Genomic DNA, 19,536 nt, shown 5'->3' with positions numbered 1-19,536 from the left:
AAAGCATTATGGGGTATGATGTCCCTGGAAGTGCATCTCATTATCCTTTGTAGGTAGAATGTCCCGTTCCCAACAAAAAAAGCATATTGATAACCTGTAGTAGGTGGATGAGTTCGAAGCAGGCATCTGTTTGCAGAAGGGGCGCTGTGCTTCAAGGGAGAACATATTTCTCACCACGGCCTTCTATTCATCAAGAAATGGTGCTCCTTTCCACGGCGGGCCGCCGTGTTAAAATTTTATTCGCCAAAGATGCCCCAGCATTGAAAGGTGCACACAACAGCACCCCTTGCCATTCAGCTCTTTTAGCCTCGCTGCAGCCTGCCTTTCATACATCCTAGAGTGTCCTCATGCCGACGCGTTTCGAGGCTAAACGCCTCTTCTTCATGGGCTTGAAGGGAACAGCATTCAAACAATCCACTTCCAAAATGCGCTTTTTATTTCATTTAATAGAAACGCCCTCAGTGGGCTTGGCTTAGTGCAGACTCTATTGGCAAAGCATTATGGGGTATGTTGTCCCTGGAAGTGCATCTCATTATCCTTCGTAGGTAGAATGTCCCGTTCCCAACAATAAAAGCATATTGATAACCTGTAGTAGGTGGATGAGTTCGAAGCAGGCATCTATTTGCAGAAGGGGCGCTGTGCTTCAAGGGAGAACATATTTCTCACCACGGCCTTCCATTCATCAAGAAATGGTGCTCCTTTCCACGGCGGGCCGCCGTGTTAAAATTTTATTCGCCAAAGATGCCCCAGCATTGAAAGGTGCACACGACAGCACCCCTTGCCATTCAGCTCTTTTAGCCTCGCTGCAGCCTGCCTTTCATACATCCTAGAGTGTCCTCATGCCGACGCGTTTTGAGGCTAAACGCCTCTTCTTCATGGGCTTGAAGGGAACAGCATTCAAACAATCCACTTCCAAAATGCGCTTTTTATTTCATTTAATAGAAACGCCCTCAGTGGGCTTGGCTTAGTGCAGACTCTATTGGCAAAGCATTATGGGGTATGTTGTCCCTGGAAGTGCATCTCATTATCCTTCGTAGGTAGAATGTCCCGTTCCCAACAATAAAAGCATATTGATAACCTGTAGTAGGTGGATGAGTTCGAAGCAGGCATCTGTTTGCAGAAGGGGCGATGTGCTTCAAGGGAGAACATATTTCTCACCACGGCCTTCCATTCATCAAGAAATGGTGCTCCTTTCCACGGCGGGCCGCCGTGTTAAAATTTTATTCGCCAAAGATGCCCCAGCATTAAAAGGTGCAGACGACAGCACCCCTTGCCATTCAGCTCTTTTAGCCTCGCTGCAGCCTGCCTTTCATACATCCTAGAGTGTCCTCATGCCGACGCGTTTCGAGGCTAAACGCCTCTTCTTCATGGGCTTGAAGGGAACAGCATTCAAACAATCCACTTCCAAAATGCGCTTTTTATTCCATTTAATAGAAACGCCCTCAGTGGGCTTGGCTTAGTGCAGACTCTATTAGCAAAGCATTATGGGGTATGTTGTCCCTGGAAGTGCATCTCATTATCCTTCGTGGGTAGAATGTCCTGTTCCCAACAATAAAAGCATATTGATAACCTGTAGTAGGTGGATGAGTTCGAAGCAGGCATCTGTTTGCAGAAGGGGCGCTGTGCTTCAAGGGAGAACATATTTCTCACCACGGCCCTCCATTCATCCTACGAAGGATAATGAGATGTTCCCTTCCAGCCCATGAAGAAGAGGCGTTTAGCCTCGAAACGCGTCAGCATGAGGACACTCTAGGATGTATGAAAGGCAGGCTGCAGCGAGGCTAAAAGAGCTGAATGGCAAGGGGTGCTGTCGTGTGCACCTTTCAATGCTGGGGCATCTTTGGCGAATAAAAAAAATATATATATATATATATATGTATATATATATATTCACTGAAAAAACCATAGGTTTCAGACATGTTATAGTTAGCGGAAATTTTACTGATAAAAAACCAATGAAATTCCCCCGTTATAGTTAGTGCAGGCAACTATAACTCACGCGACCGCAATCCTCTGCTGATGCTAATACTGTATTTAGACACTTATTTGCCCATGTCTTCTTCCATAAATTTTTAGCTATACATATATTAGAAATATATTTTTTTCATAAAGACACATATGTCATCAGCAGAAGATTGCGGTCGCGTGAGTTATAGTTGCCTGCACTAACTATAACGGGGGAATTTCATTGGTTTTTTATCAGTAAAATTTCCGCTAACTATAACATGTCTGAAACCTATGGTTTTTTCAGTGAATTTGCAAGGTTTTTTAAATGCTAATTCCTAACTATAACGTGTGTGAAACCTATGGTTTTTTCAGTGAATTTGTACGGTTTTTTAAATGCTAAGTTACTTTACGCCATTCGTGGCGTGCACGCCCACTTAACGCAGTTCGTTCCGTGCGCGAACGGTGCGCTTCGCGCACCGTGCGCGCACGGTGAGCACGCGGTGCGCTTCGCGCACCGCGCGCCCACTTTACGCAGTTAGTGCCGTACACGCAAGGTGGGCACGCAGTGCGCTACGTGCACCGCGTGCCCACGTTACGCACCGTGCGCACATGGAGGACATATTATGCGCTTCCTTGTGATAGGTAATCTGTTAAATTTAATTTGTAAGTGATGACAATAATATGCCATGCACAGAGAGTTTTTTTTTTTTTATTAAAATTTTTAGCGTAAGCGCACCGTACGCGTACGGTAAGCGTAATCGGCGAAATTTTCAAAAAATAAAAATTTACCGTTTTTGGCCTTTGAGGACTCAACTAACATGGCTATGTGCATGGGCGCTGTCTAAACAGCCCCTTTATATGTTTTTTGCCTTTATTTACAGCCCCCCCCTCAGAGTGCGAGAGAGAAAATGGCGGCCGCCGCTTCCTGGTTTCGACCGATTCGAATGTTTACTTAGATGTAACAGCCAATCAGAATCGCGCTCGCGCACGCCACCGTACGCGTACGGTAAGCTTACGGTAAGCGTACCGTAAGCTGGCTCAGATATATATATTGATTTAAAGGCTATTTTATCAGAATCTACTGAACAGATTTACACCAAACCTACAAAAGGCACTTCCTTGACCTGAGGACTACCTCTCTGCCAAATTTCTAGTAATTCTGTTCAGCCGTTCGGGCTGTAGCCCTGTCTAAAGGTCCTATGGAAAAATGCATGGGAAAAACGCGTTTTGGGACCCCCCTTTTATCTCAGCCCCCGCTTGACGAATCCCCCCGAGACTTTCAGGGTAGGAGCGGAGCGTAGCGCCCCACCTATTTTGAGAAATTCGCGAGGATTCGTCGACCGGCGCCAAAGTTATTCAAAATAGAATGTTGCGGATTTCCTATGGAAAAGGGGTCCTAACTATAACTACCTACTGGCGACCGCCAGTAGGTAATATATATATATATATATATATATTCACTGAAAAAACCATAGGTTTCACACATGTTATAGTTAGCGGAAATTTTACTGATAAAAAACCAATGAAATTCCCCCGTTATAGTTATTGCAGGCAACTATAACTCACGCGACCGCAATCCTCTGCTGATGCTAATACTGTATTTAGACACTTATTTGCCCATGTCTTCTTCCATACATTTTTAGCTATACATATATTACAAATATTTTTTTTTCATAAAGACACATATGTCATCAGCAGAAGATTGCGGTCGCGTGAGTTATAGTTGCCTGCACTAACTATAACGGGGGAATTTCATTGGTTTTTTATCAGTAAAATTTCCGCTAACTATAACATGTGTGAAACCTATGGTTTTTTCAGTGAATTTGCAAGGTTTTTTAAATGCTAATTCCTAACTATAACGTGTGTGAAACCTATGGTTTTTTCAGTGAATTTGTACGGTTTTTTAAATGCTAAGTTACTTTACGCCATTCGTGGCGTGCGCACCCACTTAACGCAGTTCGTTCCGTGCGCGCACGGTGCGCTTCGCGCACCGCGCGCCCACTTTACGCAGTTAGTGCCGTGCACGCACGGTGGGCACGCGGTGCGATGACAAAGCAAGAAAGCACGTCAACAAATCTGTTTCTGCTTTCCTCCGTGACTATGGTATGGGTGCCATTTACCACAACAACTTGCGTTATGACATGCAAGACATTTATAGAGGAGATGGTGTGCACTTCAATGATGAAGGGAACAGAGTCTTCCTCTTAAACCTTAGACTCTGCATCGGTACTTACTTGTAGGTACCACTAAAAAATAATTCCATAAACACAACGGCTCTTTTTAGAGCCCCCTAATATCTAAACACATAAATCTGATTTTCATTTTTTTTTTTTTTTTTTCTACCGTACGCTTACCGTAAGCTTACCGTACGCGTACCCCGTGATTTTTTTTAAAATCAATAAATGTTTTCTTTGTACTTTACAGTCCTTCTTTGACCCCCTCACAAATGTAAGGGGGTCTGTAACTCTCCTCATTGCCCCCTTTCCTTGTTTTCCCTCTTTTTTTTCAGAGTGAAATACACAAAATGGCGGCCGCCGCTTCCTGGTTTCGGCCGATTCGAATGTTTACTAAGATCTAAGAGCCAATCAGAATCGCGCTCGCGCACGCCACCGTACGCTTACCGTAAGCGTACGGTAAGCGTACCGTAAGCGGGCTCAGATATATATATTGATTTAAAGGCTATTTTCTCAGAATCTACTGAACAGATTTACACCAAACCTACAAAAGGCACTTCCTTGACCTAGGGACTACCTCTCTGCCAAATTTTGAGTAATTCTGTTCAGCCGTTCGGGCTGTAGCTCGTTCTAAAGGTCCTATGGAAAAATGCATGGGAAAAACGCGTTTTGGGACCCCCCTTTTATCTCAGCCCCCGCTTGACGGATCCCCCCGAGACTTTCAGGGTAGGAGCGGAGCGTAGCGCCCCACCTATTTTGAGAAATTCGCGAGGATTCGTCGACCGGCGCCAAAGTTATTCAAAATAGAATGTTGAGGTTTTCCTATGGAAACGTGGTCCTAACTATAACTACCTACTGGCGACCGCCAGTAGGTAATATATATATATATATATATATATATATATATATAAACCAAGAGAAATACGGGTCCTTCCGAGATCAGTCCCTTCGCCAGGTGATGCGTCAACCGGCAGAAACCCAAGCCGGTAAATAAGTATCAAAATGTTCCTTCGAATAACGATGCACACTCAGGAGTCCATTGCATCCACAGGTATTTATTTCAAACAATCGCTACGCGTTTCGACACACAGAGTGTCTTGATCACACGATCTCAATGGAAAATCATGACGTGTATATATTAACAAACATAAAGAAAGCACTTCCTGTTAGGTATACATTTTCGCCACGTTAATCGGCATCCATCTTAAACTAGTTTGTATATAATGAAATGCATCACTGTTTCTTTGGTTTGCGAGTCTCTAGAAAACGAAAATAGATTCTAGCAATTGTATAACATGTATTGCACACTCATACATGATGTGATTGTTTAAGAAAAAGAAGACTGTTGATATTCGACATTTGAATAAAAACACAGAAAACTATCATACAACATGGCTATTGGGTTGCTACGATCGCACATTTGTTTGTGCATTGTGTTCGTAGACTGCAAGTGCAGAAAAAACAGCTGAAAGAAAATTCTTAAGATTAATACTGGCAGTTACTAACAGTTGTATGAACTCGTGTTTGTCTTTCTGTCGATTGTCAATAAAGTTAATAGACAAACGAATGAAAATTTTTTATTTCTGTATAGTGCGACAAGGGCCAAACTAATGCAAGACTCCATTTATCTTTTAAATACAAACCAGTTTTTGTGCTTGCAGGCTATTGTAGCAGAATAGATGGAATGCATCTTAAGGCACACTCTCATAAATGCGATCTAGTGTCCAGCGTTAGTAGAGTCTTAAACGTAGCTTGAAAAGGCAAGTGCCCAACAAAAGCTTACTTATTTTAAAAGAAATAGGTGAGATGGATCATTAAGAGTTGAATGTCACAGTGGCTATGATCCAGGCCTCTAGACGTGGTTCAGGTTAAATGAATTCCAGGTAAGTGCATGTGAGCGTATAAAATAGTATCAGAAAAAAGTGCTGTACATAATCGGACGTGTTTTAACTTCTCTTTGACGGTGAGTGCCCAGATGATTCTGACGAAGGAGAAGGGTAGGGTGCCCGTGAAAATTGTGCCCGCAAGTGCCAGTGAAGGGTCCCTTCCTTTCCTCCTGAATTTCAACAAGAAAAAAACATAGGTTAAAAACACATTATATACAATATAGATATGAAATATTCGTTGTATTAATCACAAGAATTGTTACTGTACGTACAAATTCAAAATTAACACAGTTAGTAACCTAGAGATGGGGGTGAGGGGGTGACAGGGAATTTCTAATCTTCCTGTAAATGACTTGCTAGTTCTTCATCAAGATTGTGCCCCCCCGGGAATCTGGTTTCTAATTCTATGATCCATTTCGATTCTTTCTTCCTAAGGGCTGCCTCTCTGTTTCCGCCCCTCTTACTTGTGTTCACCTGTTCAATAGCAAAAAATCTCAGAAGGGAGTTATTCGATTGATGTTTGGTTTCAAAATGGCAGACAAATCGGACGGGAGTCCGATCAATACTAAACTCAGAAGATACGAAAAATTGAAAAAACAAGAAACCTCTAAGTGGTGGGAGGCAATCTCCCTACAAGACTACATGGAAAAAGACATGGTACCACGAGGATTGCGCATCTATATTACTCCTTCACACGAATCACCCAACCCCAAGATGCTTGATGATTGGGCAGCAAACTCAGCGGCTAGTTCAAAGAATATGCTGGGCATACTGGTGAAGTATGCATGGGAAGACCGGGAAGCCATCATGAAGGAACTTCAACAGCTAGATGAAGAATTTAACAACAGCACTGAACAAGAGAACATCAAAAAATTCAAAGACGAGTTGAAAGACAAACTGAAGAAATATGAGGATGATATAAAGTTCCGTAAACAAAGGAAACTTCACAGAGACTGTGGCGACTACGAGAGCGGCCGTATTTTGACATACAGCCCCAAATACGACCATCTATATAGTCAGGATGGAGTTCGTGCAGACAAAATCATCACTGAGGAAGTTCCAAAAAATGTACAAGATCATGACCGGATCAGCGATACAGACACTGATGTGTCAGCAACAACTACAAGCAGTATTTCCGATGTAGAAATCACCTCCAAACCAGCGACTTTTTTAGACGAGTTTCGGGTGTTGAGAACACGTCGACAAAAGGAACAATCACAATCAACACCCCAACCATATCAAACAGAAAGAGGACGGAATCGGGGGAGAGGAAGAACAAGAGGCAGGGGCGCTCAAAGAAGAAATGCCTCAAACAACAACAGAGGAAACGGAAGGAGAGAGCCAGTGGGAACCAAACGTGGGGGCTACAGAGGAGCAAAATGAACATGGATTTATCAATGGTAAATCGTACTATCATTAATTTATCATCAAGAACACTAACTCAAAATGAGAAAACAACACTGTGTTTAGGACTTACGTTCTGTCCCACTGAACTATTTAATTACACTAACACCAGAGTAGACATTTTTAAATTTATTCGTAAATTAAAATTAAAAAAATGGCACTCTATCTTTACCAACGAGCAACCAACTACCATGCCAGACGTATGTGATGAAGCTAGCAATCTTCCCATGTTGACTGTAGGTGATGCAAATATGTTACAATCTGTGTACAATTTGGGTGACATTGAAACGAATAATGAAGATGGGGTATATTCACAATATACCAACACAAATAGAGCAGCATGTACCCCTTTTAAACCCAAATCTGTATTTTGCCCTGCTCTACCCCATGACTCATTAGACACTTTTCATGAAGTTGTAAACAGAGAACTGAAAAAACAAAAACACAGAGCAGTCAAATATAAGAACGTCAAATTTAACTTAACTAGACAACAAAGAGATTTTATCACCACACTGGCCAAAGACACTAACGTGATCATCAGACCATCAGACAAAGGGGGCAACATCGTCCTTTGGGGTAGGCAGATGTACATTGAGGAGGCCTACAAACAACTCAATGATAGCAATTTTTATGTTGTCAGCAATACCACAGAATATAACCAAACTATCACTGACACATGGGAGAAACTGGCTCTATGGCAAGAAAATGGTCTACTGACTTGGCCGGAGTACTGTTTTCTCAAAAATGACTACCCTAAACTACCCATAATATACTTACTACCCAAAGTCCACAAAGATGCTAATAAACCACCAGGCAGACCAATTGTCTCTGCGATAGGAAGTGTGAATGAAAATATATCTAAATATATAGATTTCTTTTTAAGAGATTATGTCACACTTCTCCCTTCCTACACTAAAGACACTAAAGACTTTTTAAACAGAATCGAGAATGTAGAATGGGTCAATGAGTATTTTTTGATCACAATGGATGTAAGTTCAAAGGACGATGTTGCCCCCTTTGTCTGATGGTCTGATGATCACGTTAGTGTCTTTGGCCAGTGTGGTGATAAAATCTCTTTGTTGTCTAGTTAAGTTAAATTTGACGTTCTTATATTTGACTGCTCTGTGTTTTTGTTTTTTCAGTTCTCTGTTTACAACTTCATGAAAAGTGTCTAATGAGTCATGGGGTAGAGCAGGGCAAAATACAGATTTGGGTTTAAAAGGGGTACATGCTGCTCTATTTGTGTTGGTATATTGTGAATATACCCCATCTTCATTATTCGTTTCAATGTCACCCAAATTGTACACAGATTGTAACATATTTGCATCACCTACAGTCAACATGGGAAGATTGCTAGCTTCATCACATACGTCTGGCATGGTAGTTGGTTGCTCGTTGGTAAAGATAGAGTGCCATTTTTTTAATTTTAATTTACGAATAAATTTAAAAATGTCTACTCTGGTGTTAGTGTAATTAAATAGTTCAGTGGGACAGAACGTAAGTCCTAAACACAGTGTTGTTTTCTCATTTTGAGTTAGTGTTCTTGATGATAAATTAATGATAGTACGATTTACCATTGATAAATCCATGTTCATTTTGCTCCTCTGTAGCCCCCACGTTTGGTTCCCACTGGCTCTCTCCTTCCGTTTCCTCTGTTGTTGTTTGAGGCGTTTCTTCTTTGAGCGCCCCTGCCTCTTGTTCTTCCTCTCCCCCGATTCCGTCCTCTTTCTGTTTGATATGGTTGGGGTGTTGATTGTGATTGTTCCTTTTGTCGACGTGTTCTCAACACCCGAAACTCGTCTAAAAAAGTCGCTGGTTTGGAGGTGATTTCTACATCGGAAATACTGCTTGTAGTTGTTGCTGACACATCAGTGTCTGTATCGCTGATCCGGTCATGATCTTGTACATTTTTTGGAACTTCCTCAGTGATGATTTTGTCTGCACGAACTCCATCCTGACTATATAGATGGTCGTATTTGGGGCTGTATGTCAAAATACGGCCGCTCTCGTAGTCGCCACAGTCTCTGTGAAGTTTCCTTTGTTTACGGAACTTTATATCATCCTCATATTTCTTCAGTTTGTCTTTCAACTCGTCTTTGAATTTTTTGATGTTCTCTTGTTCAGTGCTGTTGTTAAATTCTTCATCTAGCTGTTGAAGTTCCTTCATGATGGCTTCCCGGTCTTCCCATGCATACTTCACCAGTATGCCCAGCATATTCTTTGAACTAGCCGCTGAGTTTGCTGCCCAATCATCAAGCATCTTGGGGTTGGGTGATTCGTGTGAAGGAGTAATATAGATGCGCAATCCTCGTGGTACCATGTCTTTTTCCATGTAGTCTTGTAGGGAGATTGCCTCCCACCACTTAGAGGTTTCTTGTTTTTTCAATTTTTCGTATCTTCTGAGTTTAGTATTGATCGGACTCCCCTCCGATTTGTCTGCCATTTTGAAACCAAACATCAATCGAATAACTCCCTTCTGAGATTTTTTGCTATTGAACAGGTGAACACAAGTAAGAGGGGCGGAAACAGAGAGGCAGCCCTTAGGAAGAAAGAATCGAAATGGATCATAGAATTAGAAACCAGATTCCCGGGGGGGCACAATCTTGATGAAGAACTAGCAAGTCATTTACAGGAAGATTAGAAATTCCCTGTCACCCCCTCACCCCCATCTCTAGGTTACCAACTGTGTTAATTTTGAATTTGTACGTACAGTAACAATTCTTGTGATTAATACAACGAATATTTCATATCTATATTGTATATAATGTGTTTTTAACCTATGTTTTTTTCTTGTTGAAATTCAGGAGGAAAGGAAGGGACCCTTCACTGGCACTTGCGGGCACAATTTTCACGGGCACCCTACCCTTCTCCTTCGTCAGAATCATCTGGGCACTCACCGTCAAAGAGAAGTTAAAACACGTCCGATTATGTACAGCACTTTTTTCTGATACTATTTTATACGCTCACATGCACTTACCTGGAATTCATTTAACCTGAACCACGTCTAGAGGCCTGGATCATAGCCACTGTGACATTCAACTCTTAATGATCCATCTCACCTATTTCTTTTAAAATAAGTAAGCTTTTGTTGGGCACTTGCCTTTTCAAGCTACGTTTAAGACTCTACTAACGCTGGACACTAGATCGCATTTATGAGAGTGTGCCTTAAGATGCATTCCATCTATTCTGCTACAATAGCCTGCAAGCACAAAAACTGGTTTGTATTTAAAAGATAAATGGAGTCTTGCATTAGTTTGGCCCTTGTCGCACTATACAGAAATAAAAAATTTTCATTCGTTTGTCTATTAACTTTATTGACAATCGACAGAAAGACAAACACGAGTTCATACAACTGTTAGTAACTGCCAGTATTAATCTTAAGAATTTTCTTTCAGCTGTTTTTTCTGCACTTGCAGTCTACGAACACAATGCACAAACAAATGTGCGATCGTAGCAACCCAATAGCCATGTTGTATGATAGTTTTCTGTGTTTTTATTCAAATGTCGAATATCAACAGTCTTCTTTTTCTTAAACAATCACATCATGTATGAGTGTGCAATACATGTTATACAATTGCTAGAATCTATTTTCGTTTTCTAGAGACTCGCAAACCAAAGAAACAGTGATGCATTTCATTATATACAAACTAGTTTAAGATGGATGCCGATTAACGTGGCGAAAATGTATACCTAACAGGAAGTGCTTTCTTTATGTTTGTTAATATATACACGTCATGATTTTCCATTGAGATCGTGTGATCAAGACACTCTGTGTGTCGAAACCCGTAGCGATTGTTTGAAATAAATACCTGTGGATGCAATGGACTCCTGAGTGTGCATCGTTATTCGAAGGAACATTTTGATATATATATATATATATATATATATATATATATATATATTACCTACTGGCGGTCGCCAGTAGGTAGTTATAGTTAGGACCCCTTTTCCATAGGAAATCCGCAACATTCTATTTTGAATAACTTTGGCGCTGGTCGACGAATCCTCGCGAATTTCTCAAAATAGGTGGGGCGCTACGCTCCGCTCCTACCCTGAAAGTCTCGGGGGGATTCGTCAAGCGGGGGCTGAGATAAAAGGGGGTCCCAAAACGCGTTTTTCCCATGCATTTTTCCATAGGACCTTTAGACAGAGCTACAGCCCGAACGGCTGAACAGAATTACTAGAAATTTGGCAGAGAGGTAGTCCCTAGGTCAAGGAAGTGCCTTTTGTAGGTTTGGTGTAAATCTGTTCAGTAGATTCTGAGAAAATAGCCTTTAAATCAATATATATATCTGAGCCCGCTTACGGTACGCTTACCGTACGCTTACCGTACGCGTACGGTGGCGTGTGTGAGCGCGATTCTGATTGGCTCTTAGATCTTAGTAAACATTCGAATCGGCCGAAACCAGGAAGCGGCGTCCGCCATTTTGTCTCTCGCACTGAGTGTTATTTATCAAACATGATGCCCAAAAACATGTTACGGGGCTGTTTTGACAACTCCCTCCCACATAGTCATGTTGAGGGAGTCCCCAAACATCCCCCAAGAGCAAAAACGGTTTTATTTTTTTTTCGGCAATTTCGCCGATTACGCTTACCGTACGCTTACCGTACGCGTACGGTAAAAATTAAAAAAAAAAAAAATATCCACACTTTCTCCACCCCGTGTGCAAATGGTGGCCGAAGGCCACCATTTGTGCATGGCATTTTTGAGCACAGCATTTCCCAAAAAAATTTCAACAGATTACCTATCACAAGGAAGCGCATAATATGTCCTCCATGTGCGCACGGTGCGCGAAGCGCATCGTGCGTACATGGCCCATCTAGCGTAACGTGGGCACGGCACTAACTGCGTAAAGTGGGTGCGCGGTGCGCGAAGCGCACCGCGTGCTCACTGTGCGCGCACGGTGCGCGAAGCGCACCGTGCGCGCACGGAACGAACTGCGTTAAGTGGGCGCGCACGCCACGAATGGCGTAAAGTAACTTAGCATTTAAAAAACCGTACAAATTCACTGAAAAAACCATAGGTTTCACACACGTTTTAGTTAGGAATTAGCATTTAAAAAACCTTGCAAATTCACTGAAAAAAACATAGGTTTCACACATGTTATAGTTAGCGGAAATTTTACTGATAAAAAACCAATGAAATTGCCCCGTTATAGTTAGTGCTGGCAACTATAACTCACGCGACCGCAATCTTCTGCTGATGACATATGTGTCTTTATGAAAAAAAAATATTTGTAATATATGTATAGCTAAAAATGTATGGAAGAAGACATGGGCAAATAAGTGTCTAAATACAGTATTAGCATCAGCAGAGGATTGCGGTCGCGTGAGTTATAGTTGCCAGCACTAACTATAACGGGGCAATTTCATTGGTTTTTTATCAGTAAAATTTCCGCTAACTATAACATGTGTGAAACCTATGATTTTTTCAGTGAATATATATATATATATACCTCCAATCCCGCTTTAATAAAGACGGGTCTGACACATGCTTGGGCTGCCCAACACAATCTAATGTCACCAGGTTTCACATCAAAATCAACGCGATGTCCACACCATCAGCCCCTGGCAGACGCGTTTCGGTGGATGCCTTTCTCAATGCTGGGCGTCAGCTGAAAGTTCAAATTTGTAGGTTTTCACGGGGCTTTGTTAAAAAGTCATTCCGAGGATTCCCATTGTCTGTAGACTAAAACAACAGAAAGAGGACAGGGAAAGTTCCTCATAGTAAGTACTAGCCTCTTTCCTAACCCAAGTTCCTCGTGTGTTGTGCAAAACATCCCGCTTAGGGATACAGGACAGTCCATATTCAAGAGCCAGGTACAGTGACCCGCTCTCGCATACGATAATGCTTTTGGTGAGCCAGCTGCTTTTAAATTGAAGGAATCGTCCTGGTGGATTACATCGTTGCTGGGCAGCCCACTTAGCAGTCAATCTGCTCCCTCTCCCCAATACTTTTAACAAAGTCCAGGTCGGGGGGCGTCGCGTTGTTCAGTCCATGCACGAAAACCACAGATTTGCTGGCAATACGCGGAGCTCCAGACTGAGGGACGTGCCAGAAAAGCGGAGCCGACCTCCGCTGCACATACACCTCCAATCCCGCTTTAATAAAAACGGGTCTATATATATACTCTAATAAGTAAACCATATAGTCGGTGGTGCAGGTGATGAATTTAGAGATAATTTTCTCTTTACCATCATGGATTTTTTAGGTTTTGCAACTAGCACTATTAACTCAGGCCTTGCAAGCCATGCATTTGTGAAAACATTTACTTGACTCCAACCAAGTGGTGTTGGGATCAGTTTGATAGTAGCTCTTAACTAACCTATCTTTGAGAGAGGTGGGTTTTCTGCAGGTCACAGTGGGGCAATTGCCTATACTCTTACCAATGGTGGGATCCGCCTGTACTAGCCCCCAATGTTTTCTCAATAACGATCTTAATTTGCCTGATCAATCGTTATACGTGGTAATAATTTTTGGTGAACCGGAAGACCTATCAATATTGGAAGATTCTCCCTTTTTGAAAAGAACTTCTTCATGCTTTACATTTTTTAGTTTGTGGCTTGTGATAAAATATTATTGGAGTATCCCCTTGCTCTGAACCTTTTGAACATGACTTCAGTTTCCTTTTTGTAGCCCTGTTAAGAGCTACAATTCCTGTGAGCCCACTGGAGCGCCCCATATGGGATACTATTAAGAAGAGAGGCGGGATGATGACTGTGTGCATGTACCGTAGTGTTGCCAGCCATCTCCTTTCTAAATAAGCTAGTTGCTAGCTTATTATTCTGTACCTCAACATTTACATCTAAGAATTGACAAGATGACTGGCTCATTTTATGTGTGAAGCTTAGATTCAAGCTGTTGCTAGCCAATGACTCAATGAACTTTAGGGCATGTTCTTTTTCGCCATCTCAAATGATAAAAAGGTTGTCTATATACCTTAACCATAGGGGTATACAATTAGTGAAGATAGCATTAGCATCTGTCCACACCACCTGCTCCTCCCACCAGCCCAGAAAAAAATTCACCAGGCTGGGGGCGAAGCAGGTGCCCATGGCGGTGCCGGTGTTCTCACTGTATAACACTTTGTCAAACAAAAAGATATTCTCATTCAGACAGTATTTCATCATTATCTTCAGCATAACAGTATGATCATATAAATCAATAGGCCTCCTCCCAAGGTAATACATGTAAGCCTCTACTACCTGTTGCTGATCTATGCATGTGTACAATGAACAAACGTCCAAAGTTATCATAAAGTAATTCTTCTCCCATTCAATATCATGTATACTTTTCAAAAAATCACTACTGTCTTGGCAATATGATGTGAGATCTTTCACATATGGTGCCAGGAAATAATCCAAGAAGATGGAAGTATTCTCCCACAGTCCACTATTGGAGGAGACAATGGGTCTCCCTGGTGGTTCGGTTGCGTGTTTATGCACCTTGGGTAAAAGATATAGGGATGGAACACGGGGGTTGTCATTTTAAAGGAATCTTAGTTCATCATCGTCCAAAAGATCAGCGTTCCACTAATTATTTAGCATTTCACGATATCTTGTCACTGTATTATAATAGCTGTCCCATGAGATGATTTCATAGCAAGAGGAGTCATTAAGCTGTCTCATTTCCTCCATTTTATAATCCACGGCGTCTATCAGGACGACATTACCTCCTTTGTCTGAGGGTTTTATGATCACGGATGGATCCATCATAAGTTCATTGAGTGCATTTCGTTGACTCTTTGTGAGGTTATCTCTTAGATTGTAGTTTTTGGTGCCTCTTAGGTGTATCAATTCTTGTATCATCACTGAATGAAATGCCTCTATGTTGTCGTGAGGCATATTTGGGTTGTATCGTGATTTGACTTTCACGCCGCTTCTACATGTTGAATTGACAGAAAAACCTATGTTAGTTACGGTATTACTGATATTGTCCATCACTCCAATACTGTGTTCCAGTTCATGGATACTAATAATGGAATTTGCATCCGCAATAGAGAGCATGGTTGGTGCATTTTGTGGTGGTGGTAAGTTACTGGTACTGTTTGTATTATCTTCTCTTCTCTGTAGTTGATGCAGTTTCATAAGTTTTAGCTTTCTTACAAATAGAAACAGATCAACCCTGGTCTCCACATAGTTCCAATCCATAGTAGGGCAAAATGACAGGCCTAGTTTCAACAGGGAATCTTCTTCCGGTTTGAGAGAGCGAGCAGACAGATTGATAATGGATTTATCCATATTTGTGTAATTAAATGTCTTGTTGTACCAGAATTTCCTTCAACCACCTCTTCTATTTAATCTTTGCCTTTCTTTTTGTTTGCACCCCTTCCTCTTGGAGAGGCAGCTAACATTACAGTCAAAATGTTTCAGTTGAACTTTATTGACAAAAAATTGTTGCAATAAGAAATTAGGCCAGTGATATGTATAATGCGGCACAAGCTAAAATGTAGCTTTTGTTTTATTTTTATCTGTGTAAACCATTTGATGACATGATGGTGATGCAGTATTTCGTCCATTTCCATGCATGCAAGCGCTCTTAATGATTTCAACGGCAAGTGTGTATTAACTCAAAAAAGGCCTGTGTGGCTGAAACGCATTGCTTTTGCTTTAATAAATTTCCTTGGCTGAAATCGGTGTGCCGCCTCCTTCCCGATTGGGATTTGTTTTTTAAGTAATTTATATATATATATATACATATATATATATATTATCTACTGGCGGTCGCCAGTAGATAGTTATAGTTAGGACCGTGTTTCCATAGGAAATCGGCAACATTCTATTTGGAATAACTTTGGCGCCGGTCGACGAATCCTCGCGAAATTTTCAAAACTAATGGGGCGCTACGCTCCGCTCCTACCCTGAAAGTCTCGGGGGGATTCGTCAAGCGGGGGCTGAGAAAAAAGGGGGGTCCCAAAACGCGTTTTCCCCATGCATTTTTCCATAGGACCTTTAGACACAGCTACAGCCCGAACGGCTGAACAGAATTACTTGAAATTTGGCAGAGAGGTAGTCCTCAGGTCAAGGATGTGCCTTTTGTAGGTCTGGTGTAAATCTGTTCAGTAGGTCCTGAGAAAATAGCATTTAAATCAATATATACATCTGTAAGCACGCTCCGTGCGCTTACCGTAAGCTTACCGTACGCGTACGGTGCCGTGCGCGAGCTCAATTCTGATTGGTGGTTACATGACTGTAAACATTCGAATCGGTCGAAATCAGGAAGTGTCGGCCGCCATTTTGTGTCTCTCGCACTGAGAAACAAAGGTGGGGAACGTGAAACGGGGGCAACGAAGAGAGTTGCAGACCCCCTAGTGTTTGTCAGAGGGTCCAAGAAGGACCCAAAAGTACGAAAAATAAATGTAATAATTTTTTTTAAAAATCGCGGGGTACGCGTACGGTAAGCTTACCGTACCCGCTCGGCAAAAAAAATAAAAAAAAAAAAATAAAGAAGTAATCACATTTATTAAATAAATTAAAGGACCCACAAGGGAGAAAAAAACAAATGTTACTGCGTAAAAAAAGGCGAGGCGCGCACGGCATGGACTGCGCAACGTACAATAAAAAATAAATACATAACTTAGCATTTAAAAAACCGTACAAATTCACTGAAAAAACCATAGGTTTCACACACGTTATAGTTAGGAATTATCATTTACAAAACCTTGCAAATTCACTTAAACAACCATAGGTTTCACACATGTTATAGTTAGCTGTACATTTCACTCGTAAAAAACCAATGAAATTCCACGTTATAGTTAGATCAGGTAACTATAACTTGCGCGACCGCAATCCACAATGTGTAATTTCAGATGTCATCATTGATGTCATGAGTGATGTCACTGACCATGTCATGAGTGATGTACTATGTGACATCATCAGCAGTTTATTGTGGGCGCGCAAGTTAAAGTTACCTGATCTAACTATAACGTGGAATTTCATTGGTTTTTTACGAGTGAAATGTACAGCTAACTATAACATGTGTGAAACCTATGGTTTTTTAAGTGAATTTGCAAGGTTTTTTAAATGATAATTCCTAACTATAACGTGTGTGAAACCTATGGTTTTTTCAGTGAATATATATATATGTGTATATATATATATATATATATACATATGTGAAGAAAAAGGTTGCCCCTAGTTGAGCAGCACTCCCAAAAGGCAAGTAGAGATCAGGGGAAGCCAAGTTGTGCTCCTTGCGTCCAACAGTCCTGACGCGTTTCGAGCATGCGCTCTTCATCAGAGGGCACCTGCAAAGAACCACCAGCATACGTTATTCCAGAATCTTCCCTTTATTTCAAATTTCAAACAGGCTCAGGTGAGTATTTCGCTAAGCATTTTGGGTCTGGAAGTCCATACATGTTAACCCCAGTGGGCTGCTGGCAGGTTGCAGTCGTGGCTAAAACAGTCCGGTGCACACACAAGCACTGCCCCCAGTGCTAACGATCACCTTCTGCTCCGTTTCACGCTGTAAGAAATCACAGCACGGATCCGCATTCTCAGCGGCGGTGCAAGCTCGCGACCAGGCGGGCCGCAAATATGTGAAGAAAAAGGTTGCCCCTAGTTGAGCAGCACTCCCAAAAGGCAAGTAGAGATCAGGGGAAGCCAAGTTGTGCTCCTTGCGTCCAACAGTCCTGACGCGTTTCGAGCATGCGCTCTTCATCAGAGGTCACCTGCAAAGAACCACCAGCATACGTTATTCCAGAATCTTCCCTTTATTTCAAATTTCAAACAGGCTCAGGTGAGTATTTCGCTAAGCATTTTGGGTCTGGAAGTCCATACATGTTAACCTCAGTGGGCTGCTGGCAGGTTGCAGTCGTGGCTAAAACAGTCCGGTGCACACACAAGCACTGCCCCCAGTGCTAACGATCACCTTCTGCTCCGTTTCACGCTGTAAGAAATCACAGCACGGATCCGCATTCTCAGCGGCGGTGCAAGCTCGCGACCAGGCGGGCCGCAAATATGTGAAGAAAAAGGTTGCCCCTAGTTGAGCAGCACTCCCAAAAGGCAAGTAGAGATCAGGGGAAGCCAAGTTGTGCTCCTTGCGTCCAACAGTCCTGACGCGTTTCGAGCATGCGCTCTTCATCAGAGGTCACCTGCAAAGAACCACCAGCATACGTTATTCCAGAATCTTCCCTTTATTTCAAATTTCAAACAGGCTCAGGTGAGTATTTCGCTAAGCATTTTGGGTCTGGAAGTCCATACATGTTAACCCCAGTGGGCTGCTGGCAGGTTGCAGTCGTGGCTAAAACAGTCCGGTGCACACACAAGCACTGCCCCCAGTGCTAACGATCACCTTCTGCTCCGTTTCACGCTGTAAGAAATCACAGCACGGATCCGCATTCTCAGCGGCGGTGCAAGCTCGCGACCAGGCGGGCCGCAAATATGTGAAGAAAAAGGTTGCCCCTAGTTGAGCAGCACTCCCAAAAGGCAAGTAGAGATCAGGGGAAGCCAAGTTGTGCTCCTTGCGTCCAACAGTCCTGACGCGTTTCGAGCATGCGCTCTTCATCAGAGGTCACCTGCAAAGAACCACCAGCATACGTTATTCCAGAATCTTCCCTTTATTTCAAATTTCAAACAGGCTCAGGTGAGTATTTCGCTAAGCATTTTGGGTCTGGAAGTCCATACATGTTAACCCCAGTGGGCTGCTGGCAGGTTGCAGTCGTGGCTAAAACAGTCCGGTGCACACACAAGCACTGCCCCCAGTGCTAACGATCACCTTCTGCTCCGTTTCACGCTGTAAGAAATCACAGCACGGATCCGCATTCTCAGCGGCGGTGCAAGCTCGCGACCAGGCGGGCCGCAAATATGTGAAGAAAAAGGTTGCCCCTAGTTGAGCAGCACTCCCAAAAGGCAAGTAGAGATCAGGGGAAGCCAAGTTGTGCTCCTTGCGTCCAACAGTCCTGACGCGTTTCGAGCATGCGCTCTTCATCAGAGGTCACCTGCAAAGAACCACCAGCATACGTTATTCCAGAATCTTCCCTTTATTTCAAATTTCAAACAGGCTCAGGTGAGTATTTCGCTAAGCATTTTGGGTCTGGAAGTCCATACATGTTAACCCCAGTGGGCTGCTGGCAGGTTGCAGTCGTGGCTAAAACAGTCCGGTGCACACACAAGCACTGCCCCCA

This window comes from Triturus cristatus, chromosome 5_2 (assembly GCF_964204655.1).
Source record: "Triturus cristatus chromosome 5_2, aTriCri1.1, whole genome shotgun sequence".
Taxonomy (NCBI): Eukaryota; Metazoa; Chordata; class Amphibia; order Caudata; family Salamandridae; genus Triturus; species Triturus cristatus.
This window is presented reverse-complemented; position numbering follows the sequence as displayed.